Raw genomic sequence first — 12,405 nt, 5'->3', positions numbered from 1 at the left:
CTATTTGGTAAAAGACCAAGTCCATATTATGGCAAGAACAGCTCAAATAAGCAAAGAGAAACGACAGTCCATCAATACTTTAAGACATGGAGGTCAGTCAATATGGAAAATTTCAAGAACTATGAGTGTTTCTTCAAGTGCAATCGCAAAAACCATCAAGCACTATGATAAAACGGGCTCTCATGAGGACCGCCACAGGAAAGGAAGACCCAGAGGTACCTCTGCTGCAGAGAATAAGTTAATTAAAGGTACCAGCCTCAGAAATTAAAGCCCAAATAAATGCTTCAGAGTTCAAGTAACAGATACATCTCATCATCAACTGTTCAGAGGAGACTGCGTGAATCAGGCATTCATGGTCGAATTGCTGCAAAGAAACGACTACTAAAGGACACCAATAAGAAGAAGAGACTTGCTTGGGCCAAAAAACATGAGCAATGGACTTTAAACCGGTGGAAATCTGTCTTTTGGTCTGATGAGTACAAATCTTTTATTTTTAGTTCCAACCGCTGTGTCTTTGTGAGATGTAGAGTAGGTGAACGGATGATCTCAGCATGTGTGGTTCCCACCGTGAAGCATGGCGGAGGAGGTGTGATGGTTTGTGGGTGCTTTGCTGGTAACACTGTCAGTGATTAATTTAGAATTCAAGGCACACCAACAACAAGTGCTCAGCATATGTGGGAACTTCTTGAAGACTGTTGTAAAAGCACTCCAGGTGAAGCTGGTTGAGAGAATGCCAACACCATGCAAAGATGTCAAAGGCAAAGGGTGGCTAAATTGAAGAATCTAAAATATTAAATATATTTTTATTTGTTTAACACTTCTTTGGTTACTACATGATTCCATGTGTTATTTAGTTTTGATGTCCTCACTATTACTATACAATGTAGAAAATACAAAATATAAAGCAAAACCCTTGAATGATTAGATGTGTCCGAACTTTTGACTGGTACAGTATATATATATATATATATATATATATATATGTAAACTTCCGACTTCAACTGTGTGTGTGTGTGTGTATATATATATATATATACACACACACACACACAGTTGAAGTCGGAAGTTTACATACACCTTAGCCAAATACATTTAAACTCAGCTTTTCGCAATTCCTGACATTTAATCCGAGTAAAAATTCCCTGTCTTAGGTCAGTTATTTTATTTTAAGAATGTGAAATGTCAGAATAATAGTAGAGAGAATGATTTATTTCAGATTTTATTTCTTTCATCACATTCCCAGTGGGTCAGAAGTTTACATACATTCAATTAGTATTTGGTAGCATTGCCTTTAAATTGTTTAACTTGGGTCAAACGTTTCAGGTAGCCTTCCACAAGCTTCCCACAATAAGTAGGGTGAATTTTGGCTCATTCCTCCTGACAGAGCTGGTGTAACTGAATCAGGTTTGTAGGCCTCCTTGCTCGCACATGCTTTTTCAGTTCTGCCCACCAATTTTCTATAAGATTGCGGTCAGGGCTTTGTGATGGCCACTCCAATACCTTGACTTTGTTGTCCTTAAGCCATTTTGCAACAACTTTGGAAGTATGCTTGGGGTTATTGTCCATTTGGAAGACCCATTTGCGACCAAGCTTTAACTTCCTGACTGATGTCTTGAGATGTTGCTTCAATTTATCCCCATAATTTTCCTCCCTCATGATGCCATCTATTCTGTGAAGTGCACCAGTCCCTCCTGCAGCAAAGCACCCCCCCAACCGTGCTTCACGGTTGGGATGGTGTTATTCAGCTTGCAAGCCTCACCTTTTATCCTCCAAACATAACGATGGTCATTATGGCCAAACAGTTCTATTTTTGTTTCATCAGACCAGAGGACATTTCTCTAAAAAGTATGATCTTTGTCCCCATGTGCAGTTGCAAACCGTAGTCTGGCTTTTTTATGGCGGTTTCGGAGAAGTGGCTTCTTCCTTGCTGAGCAGCCTTTCAGGTTATGTCGATATAGGACTCGTTTTACTGTGGATATAGATATTTTTGTACCTGTTTCCTCCAGCATCTTCACAAGATCCTTTGCTGTTGTTCTGGGATTGATTTGCACTTTTCGCGCCAAAGTACATTCATCTCTAGGAGACAGAATGCGTCTCCTTCCTGAGCTGTATGACGGTTGCGTGGTCCCATGGTGTTTATACTTGGGTAATTTTGTTTGTACAGATGAACGTGGTACCTTCAGGCGTTTGGAAATTGCTCCCAAGGATGAACCAGAATTGTGGAGGTCTACAATTATCTTTGAGGTCTTGGCTGATTTCTTTTGATTTTCCTATGACGTCAAGCAAGGAGGCACTGATTTTGAAGGTAGGCCTTGAAATACATCCTCAGGTACACCTCCAATTGACTCTAGTGATGTCAATTAGCCTATCAGAAGCTTCTAAAGCCATGACATCATTTTTGGGAATTTTCCAAGCTGTTTAAAGGCACAGTCAACTTAGTGTATGTAAACTTCTGACCCACTGGATTTGTGATACAGTGAATTGTCAGTGAAATAATCTGTCTGTTGGAAAAATGACTTGTGTCATGCACAAAGTAGATGTCCTAACCGACTTGCCAAAACTATAGTTCGTTAACAAGAAATTTGTGGAGTGGTTGAAAACGAGTTTTAATTACTCCAACCTAAGTGTATGTAAACTTCTGACTTCAACTGTATATACACATTGCATTTGGAAAGTTCACACAATACCCCACAATGACAAAGCAAAAACATGTTTTTACACATTTTTGCAAATGCATTAAATCAGGACAGACGTTCCGCTAGCGGAACCCCTAGCCAACAGCCAATGGCATCGCACTGCGTGAAATACAAAACCAACTAAAATACCACAATTCAATTTTCTCAAACAATCAACTATTTTACACCATTTTAAAGATAAGACTCTCGTTAATCTAACCACATAGTCCGATTTCAAAAAGGCTTTACAGCGAAAGCAAAACATTAGATTATGTCAGGAGAGTACCCAGCCAAAAATAATCACACAGCCATTTTCCAAGCAAGCATATATGTCACATAAACCCAAACCACAGCTAAATGCAGCACTAACCTTTGATGATCTTCATCAGATGACACTCCTAGGACATTATGTTATACATGCATGTTTTGTTCAATCAAGTTCATATTTATATCAAAAACCAGCTTTTTACATTAGCATGTGATGTTCAGAACTAGCATACCCACCAAAAACTTCCGGTGAATTTACTAAATTACTCATGATAAACGTTGACAAAATACATAACAATTATTATAATAATTATAGATACAGAACTCCTTTATGCAATCGCTATGTCCGATTTTAAAATAGCTTTTCGGCGAAAACACATTCTGTAATATTCTGAGTACATAGCTCGGCCATCACAGGCTAGCTAATTTGACACCCACCAAGTTTGGGGCTCACTAAACTCAGAATTACTATTAGAAAAATTGGATTACCTTTGGTGTTCTTCATCAGAATGCACTCCCAAGACTTGTTCTTCAACAACAGATGTTGTTTTGGTTCCAAATAATCCATAGTTATATCCAAATACCTCCGTTTTGTTCGTGCATTCAGGTCACTATCCGATGGGTAATGCGCGAGCGCATTTCGTGACAAAAAATTTCAAAATATTCCATTACCGTACTTAGAAGCATGTCAAACGCTGTTAAAAATCAATTTTTATGCTATTTTTCTCGTAAAATAGCGATAATATTCCAACCGGGCAACGTTGTATTCATTCAAAGGCTGAAAGAAAAAAATTGAGAAGTCTCGTGAACACGCATCTCAGTCTCACTGTCCCCAGGCTGACCACTTACAAACTCTGCTGCTGTACTTTGCCCAGAGACAGCAGACACCCCATTCCACTTTCTGCCGGCTTTAGAGAGCCAATGGAAACCTTAGAAAGTGTCACGTTACAGCACAGATGCTGTAATGTTGATAGAGATGCAACAGAAGGACAACAAATTGTCAGACAGGGCACTTCCTGTATGGAATCTTCTCAGGTTTTGGCCTGCCATATGAATTATGTTATACTCACAGACACCATTCAAACAGTTTTAGAAACTTTAGGGTGTTTTCTATCCAAATCTACTAATTATATGCATATTCTAGTTTCTGGGCAGGAGTAGTAACCAGATTAAATCGGTTACGTTTTTTATCCGGCCGTGAAAATACTGCCCCCTATCCCAAAGAAGTTAAAAATAAAAAACGGAAATATCACATTTACACAAATATTGAGATTCTTTACTCTGCACTTTGTTGAAGCACCTTTGGCAGCGATTACAGCCTCAAGTCTTCCTGGGTATGACGCTACAAGCTTGGCACACCTGTATTTGGGGAGTTTCTCCCATTCTTCTCTGCAGATCCTCTCAAGCTCTGTGAGGTTGGATGGGGAGCGTCGCAGCATAGCTATTTTCAGGTCTCTCCAGAGATGTTTGATTGGGTTCAAGTCCGGGCTCTAGCTGGGCCACTCAAGGATATTCAGAGAATTGCCCCGAAGCCACTTCTGCGTTGTCTTAGCTGTATGCTTAGGGTCATTGTACTGTTGGAAGGTGGACCGTCGCCTCAGTCAGAGGTCCTGAGCACTCTGGAGCGGGTTTTCATCAAGGATCTCTCTGTACTTTGTTCCGTCCATCTTTCCCTCGATCCTGACTAGTCCATGCCGCTGAAAAACATCCCCAAAGGATGATGCTGCCAACACCATGTTTCACTGTAGGAATGGTGCCAGGTTTTTTCCAGACGTGATGCTTGGCATTCAGGTCACTGAGTTCAATCTTGGTTTCATCAGACCAGAGAATCTTGTTTCTCATGGTCAGATTCCTTTAGGTGCCTTTTAGCAAACTCCAAGTGGGCTGTCATGTGCCTTTTACTAAAGAGTGGCTTCCGTCTGGCCACTTTACCATAAAGGCCTGATTGGTGGAGTGCTGCAGAGATGGTTGTCTTTCTGGAAGGTTCTCCCATTTCCAAAGAGGAACTCTGGAGCTCTTACAGAGTGACCATCGGGTTCTTGGTCTCCTCCCTGACCAAGACCCTTCTCCCCCAATTGCTTAGTTTGGCCGGGCAGCCAGCTCTGGGAAGAGGTTGGTGGTTCTAATATTCTTTAATTTAAGAATGGTGGAGGCCACTGTGTTCTTGGGGACCTTCAATGCTGCAGAAATGTTTTGGTACCCTTCCCCAGATATGTGCCTTGACACAATCCTGTCTCGGAGCTCTACGGACAATTCCTTCGACCTCATTGCTTGGTTTTGCTCTGACATGCACTGTCATCTGTGGAATGAGTAGGTGTGTCCAAAGAGTTGGACTGGTGGTGTGGGGGTGCTTTGCAGGTGACACTGTCAGTGATTAATTTAGAATTCAAGGCACACTTAACCAGCAGGGCTACCACAGCATTCTGCAGCGATGCGCCATACCATCTGGTTTGCGCTTCGTGGGACTATCATTTGTTTTTCAACAGGACAATGATCCAACTCACCTCCAGGCTGGTAAGGGCTATTTGACTAGGTGGAGAGTGATGGAGCGCTGCATCAGATGACATGGCCCCCACAATCACCCAACCTCAACCCAATTGAGAGGGTTTGGGGTGAGTTGAACCGCAGAGTGAAGGAAAAGTAGCCAACGAGTGCTCAGCATATGCAGGAACTCCTTCAAGACAATGTAGAAAATAGTAAAATAAAGAAAAACACTTGAATGAGTAGGTGTGTCCAAACTTTTGACTGGTACTGTGTGTGTGTGTAATATATATATATGTATATATATATATATATATATATATATGCACATACCTACTCATATATATATATATATACACAGTGGGGTCTGAAATTATTGACACCCTTGATAAAGATGAGCAATAATTACTTTATAAAATAATTAATTCAAATACTGAGCTATATTGTACGCTACATTTTTGCGGGAATTGTATAATTTTCGATTTTCTACTATTCAATTGGTTAGAGAATGAGATTTTGTTTAACAAATTTTCCTCTCAAAAAGATAGGGGTAAAAATTGACACCCTTAAAGATTCTCATAAATAAAGTTGTCAAAAGTTTAGTATTTCGTCCCATACTCCTAGCACGCAATGACTACATCAAGCTTGTGACTCTACAAACTTGTTGGATGCATTTGCAGTTCCTTTTGATTGTGTTTCAGATTATTTTGTGCCCAACAGAAATGAATGTTAAATAATGTGTTGTGAATTTTTTTGTCACTTTTATTATAAATAAGAATCAAATATATGGATGCTACCATGATTATGGATATTCCTGAATGAATCGTGAATAATGATGAGTGAGAAAGTTACAGAGGTTCAAAGATCATACCACCAAGACATGCTAACCTCTCACCACTACCAATAACAGAGGTTATGTCTTGAGGGTATGATTTTTTGGGGAGCATACAATATAGTTCAGTATTTGAATTATTTATTTTATAGTCATTCTTGCTCATCTTTATCAAGGGTGTCAATTTCGGATCCCACTTTTTAAATATTTTTTTTTCTTATTCTTGCTGTGTGATTATGCATGAGTAATCTTGGTATAATGGCAATGTTTTGGTTACTTCTAATGTGATGGGTGACTTTTTATTTCAGTTTTTTTGTTTAAATATAATGCTAAGGAGTTGTGATGCCATGACTGTTTAAATGGTGGACTTTTTCAGTAAACTTTGGGACAGCTTTTACTGTTCACTATGTACTGTGACTTTAAAATGTACTGTGTTTGACAGATACCACTGTATACAAATAAAAGATGTGTCTTCAAATGAAATAAAATGTTATTGGTCACATACACATGTTTACAGTGCCTTGCAAAATTATTCATTCCCCTTGGTGTTTTTCCTATTTTGTTGCATTACACCCTGTAATTTAAATTCATTTTTATTTGGATTTATTTAATGGACATACACAAAATAGTCAAAATTGGTGAAGTGAAATAAAAAAATAACTTGCTTAAAAAAATGTAGAAAAAAAAAATGGAAAACTGGTTTGACTCATTTAGAGGTGCAATTTGAGTAATTTAGAGGTGTACCTGTGGATGTATTTCAAGGCCTACCTTCAAACTCAGTGCCTCTTTGCTTGACATCATAGGAAAATCAAAAGAAATCAGCCAAGACCTCAGAAAATATATTGTAGGCCTCCACAAGTCTGGTTCATCCTTGGGAGCAATTTCCAAATCCTGAAGGTACCACGTTCATCTGTACAAACAATATTACACAAGTATACACACCATGGGACCACGCAGTCGTCATACCGCTTAGGAAGGAGACGCGTTCTGTCTCCTGGAGATGACCGTACTTTGGTGCGAAAAGTGCAAATCAATCCCAGAACAACAACAAAGGACCTTGTGAAGATGCTGGAGGAAATAGGTACAAAAGTATCTATATCCACAGTAAAACGAGTCCTATATCGACATAACCTGCCACTGCTCCAAAACCGCCATAAAAAAAGCCAGACTACATTTTGCAACTGCACATGGGGACAAAGATCGTACTTTTTGGAGAAATATCCTCTGGTCTGATTAAACAAAAATAGAACTGTTTGGCCATAATGACCATTGTTATATTTCGATGATAAAGGGGGAGGCTTGCAAGTCGAAGAACACCATCCCAACCGTGAAGCACGGGGGTGGCAGCATCATGTTGTGGGGGTGCTTTGCTGCAGGAGGGACTGGTGCACTTCACAGAATAGATGGCATCATGAGGGAGGAAAATTATGGGGATATATTGAAGCAACATCTCAAGACATCAGTCAGGAAGTTAAAGCTTGGTTGCAAATGAGTCTTCCAAATGGACAATGACCCCAAGCATACTTCCAAAGTTGTTGCAAAATGGCTTAAGGACAACAAAGTCAAGGTATTGGAGTGGCCATCACAAAGCCCTGACCTCAAGCCTATAGAAAATGTGTGGGCAGAACTGAAAAAGCGTATGTGAGCAAGGAGGCCTACAAACCTGATTCAGTTACACCAGCTCTGTCAGGAGGAATGGGCCAAAATTCACCCAACTTATTGTGGGAAGCTTGTGGAAGGCTACCTGAGACGTTTGACCCAAGTTAAACAATTTAAAGGCAATGCTACCAAATACTAATTGAGCATATGTAAACTTCTGACCCACTGGGAATGTGATGAAATAAATAAAAGCTGAAATAAATCACTCTAATATTATTCTGGCATTTCACATTCTTAAAATAAAGTGGTGTTCCTAAGTGACCTAAAACAGGTAATTTTTACTCTTATTAAATGTCAGGAATTGTGAAAAACTGATTTTAAATGTATTTGGCTAAGGTGTATGTAAACTTCCGACTTCAACTGTACACCTGTTCTGAAAGGCCCCAGAGTCTGCAACACCACTAAGCAAGGGGCACCACCAAGCAAGCGGCACCCCGAAAACCAAGGAGCTCTCCAAACAGGTCAGGGACAATGTTGGGGAGAAGTACAGATCAGGGTTGGGTAATAAAAAATTATCAGAAACTTTGAACAGCTCACGGCACACCATTAAATCCATTATTAAAAAATTGAAAGAATATGGCACCACAACAAACCTGCCAAAAGAGGGCCGCCCACCAAACCTCACGGACCAGGCAAGAAGGGCATTAATCAGAGAGGCAACAAAGAGAACAAAGATAATCTTGAAGGAGCTGCAAAGCTCCACAGCGGAGATTTGAGTATCTGTCCATAGGACCACTTTAAGCCGTACACTCCCAGAGCTGGGCTTTACGGAAGACTGGCCAGAAAAAAAGCCAACGCTTAAAGAAAGAAACACGTTTGGTGTTCACAAAAAGGCATGTGGGAGACTCTCAAAACATATGAAAGAAGGAACTCTGGTCAGATGAGGCTAAAATTGAGCTTTTTGACCATCAAGGAAAACACTTTGTCTGGCACAAACCCAACACCTCTCATCACCCCAAGAACACAATGTTTTTCATCGGTAGGGACTGGGAAACTGGTCACAATTGAAGGAATGATGGATGGCGCAAGATACAGGGAAATTCTTGAGGGAAACCTGTTTCAGTCTTCCAGAGATTTAAGACTGGGACAGAGGTTCACCTTCCAGCAGGACAATGACCCTAAGCATACTGCTAACGCAACACTCGGGTGGTTTAAGGGGAAACATTTAAATGTCTTGGAATGGCCTAGTCAAAGCCCAGACCTCAATCAAATTGAGAATCTGTGGTGCTAGTGATGGTATGACTTAAAGTTTGCTGTACACCAGTGGAACCCATCCAACTTGAAGGAGCTGGAGCAATTTTGCCTTGAAGAATGGGCAAAAATCCCAGTGGCTAGATGTGCCAAGCTTATAGAGACATACCCCAAGAGACTTGCAGCTGTAATTGCTGCAAAAGGTGGCTCTACAAAGTATTGCCTTGGGCGGGGGGAGTAGTTATGCATGCTTTCAGTTTGTTTCACAAAAAAAAATATTTTGCATCTTCAAAGTGGTAGTTTGTGTAAATCAAATTATGCAACCCCCCCCGAAATTCATTTTAATTCCAGGTTGAAATGCAACAAAATAGGAAAAACGCCAAAGGGGGTGAATAATTTCGCAAGCCACTGTAGCAGATGTTATTGCGGGTGTAGTGAAATGCTTGTGTTTCTTGCTCCAACAGTGCAGTAATATCTAACACGTAATATCTAACAATTTCTTAACATATACCTAATAGACACAAATCTAAGGAATGGAATTTTAGAATATATAAATATATGAACGAGCAAGGTCAGAGCGGCATAGACTAAGATACAGTAGAATAGAGTATATATATATATATATATATATGAGAAGAGTAATGAAAGATATGTAACATTATTAAAGTGTCCAGTGATTACAGGGGTATGTATACAGGGTAGCAGCCTTTAAGGTGCTAGTGATGGCTATTTAACAGTCTGATTTCCTTGAGATAGAAGCTGTTTTTCAGACTCTTGGTCCCAGCTTTGATGCACCTGTACTGACCTCACCATCTTCTGGATAATAGCAGGGTGAACAGGCAGTGGCTTGGGTGGTTGTTGTCCTTGATGATCTTTTGACCTTCCTGTGACATCGGGTGCTGTAGGTGTCCTTGAGGGGCAGGTAGTTTGCCCCCGGTGATGCGTTGGGCAGACCGCACCACCATCTGGAGAGCCCTGCGATTGTGGGCGGTGCAGTTGCCATACCAGGCGGTGATACAGCTCGACAGGATGCTGTCGATTGTGCATCTGTAAAAGTTTGTGAGTGTTTTAGGTGCCAATCCAAATTTCTTCAGCCTCCTGAGCACAGAAAAAAAAATGTATGAAATGTATGCATTCACTACTGTAAGTCGCTCTGGATAAGAGCGTCTGCTAAATTACTAAAATGTAAAATGTAAATGTTGAAGAGGCACTGTTGTACATTCTTCACCACACTGTCTGTGTGGGTGGACCATTTCAGTTTGTCAGTGATGTGTACACCGAGGAACTTGAAGCTTTCCACCTTCTCCACTGCGGCCCCGTTGATGTGGATAGGGGGGTGCTCCCACTGCTGTTTCCTGAAGTCCGCGATCAGCTCCTTTGTTTTGTTGATGTTGAGTGAGATGTTATTTTTCTGGCACCACACTCCCAGGGCCCTCACCTCCTCCCTGTAGGCTGTATCGTCATTGTTGGTAATCAGTCCTACTTTTGTTGTGTCGTCTGCAAACTTGATGATTGAGTTGGAGGCGTGCATGGCCACACAGTCATGGGTGAACATGGAGCACAGGAGGGTGCTGAGAATGTACCCTTTTGGGGCCCCTGTCTTGAGGATCAGCGAAGTGGAGGTGTTGTTTCCTACCTTCACCACCTGGGGGCAGCCCGTCAGGAAGTCCAGGACCCAGTTGCACAGGGTCCACAGTTAACTCTTTATCCACAATATAGCCGGGGCTGTAAAGCCATAACACATACATTTTTCCATCAACAGACTATGATCGATAATGTCAAAATCCACAATGAAGTCTAACACAACAGCCCCCACAATCTTTTTATCATTAATTTCTCTTTGCCAATCATCAGTCATTTTTTTAAGTGCTGTGCTTGCTGAATGTCCTTCCCTATATGCGTGCTGAAAGTCTGTTGGAAAAGCATTCCAGGTGAAGCTGGTTGAGAGAATGCCAAGTGTGTGCAAAGCTGTCATCAAGGCAAACGGTGGCTTCTTTGAAGATTCTAAAATATATTTGAATTTGTTTAACACTTTTTGGTTACTACATTATTCCATACGTGTTATTTACAAAGAAAAACCCTTGAATGAGTAGGTGTGTACAAACTTTTGACTGTGTCACGATCGTCTAAAGGAGTAGACCAAGGCGCAGCGTACTTAGAGTTCTACATGTTTAATAAATATGAAACTCACCAAAACAATACAGACGAAAACGAAGCGTGACGTTCTGGGCTGCTCACAGGCAGCTACACAAACACAAGATCCCACAAAGCACAGGTCGGAAAAGGCTGCCTAAGTATGATTCCTAATCAGAGACAACGATAGACAGCTGCCTCTGATTAGGAACCATACTCGGCCCAAAACAAAGAAATACAAAAACATAGAAAAAGGAACATAGAACGCCCACCCCAGTCACACCCTGGCCTAACCCAAATAGAGAACAAAACCCTCTCTATGGCCAGGGCGTGACAGACTGGTACCATAGGTCGTGACCTGCCTCACACTCCAGTACAGTTGGTGGCTGTGTACGCACCTGTCAGTTGGTTGTGATTCGCAAATAAACTTAAAGAAGACAAAGCTTTTGTTTAGATGTTAGGCCTATTTAACAAATGTGTTATTTTATGACAATAGTCATCTAACAAATCATTAACACTAAAACATAAATATCTAGCTAAAGAGGTTAGTGGCTAGCACACACTGGTAGGTAGCTAGGTAAGTTTGATGTCTAGCCTCCCGAATGGCGCAGTGGTCTAAGGAACTTTATCGCAGTGCTAGCTGTGCCACTAGAGAACCTGGTTCAATCCAGGCTCTGTTGCAGCCGGCCGCAACCGGGAGATCCATGGGACGGCGCACAATTGGCCCAGCATCGTCCGGGTTAGGGGAGGGTTTGGCCGGCAGGGATGTTCCTGTTCCATTGCGCACTAGCGACTCCTGTGGCGGGCCAGGCGCAATGCACGCTGACACGGTCGCCAGGTGTATGGTGTTTCCTTTGACACATTGGTGCGGCTGGCTTCTGGGTTAAGTGGGCGTTGTGTCAAGAAGCAGTGCGGGTTGGCTGGGTTGTGTTTCGGAGGACGCACAGCTCTCGAGCTTCGCCTCTCCCACACGGGAGTTGCAGCGATGGGACAGGACTGTGACTACCAATTGGGGAGAAAAAGGGGTAAACATTCTTTTACAAAAGTTGGATGTCTAGCGAGCTAGCTGGCTAACGGATGTTACTGTAATATCAGTGGATGAGCTATGCAGATTAAAACATTTACACGTCTGGAGTAATTGTAATATATTAGCACAATGAGGCAGGG

The sequence above is a fragment of the Salmo trutta genome, chromosome 18 (genome assembly GCF_901001165.1).
Source record: "Salmo trutta chromosome 18, fSalTru1.1, whole genome shotgun sequence".
NCBI lineage: Eukaryota > Metazoa > Chordata > Actinopteri > Salmoniformes > Salmonidae > Salmo > Salmo trutta.
Note: the sequence above shows the minus strand (reverse complement) of the source record.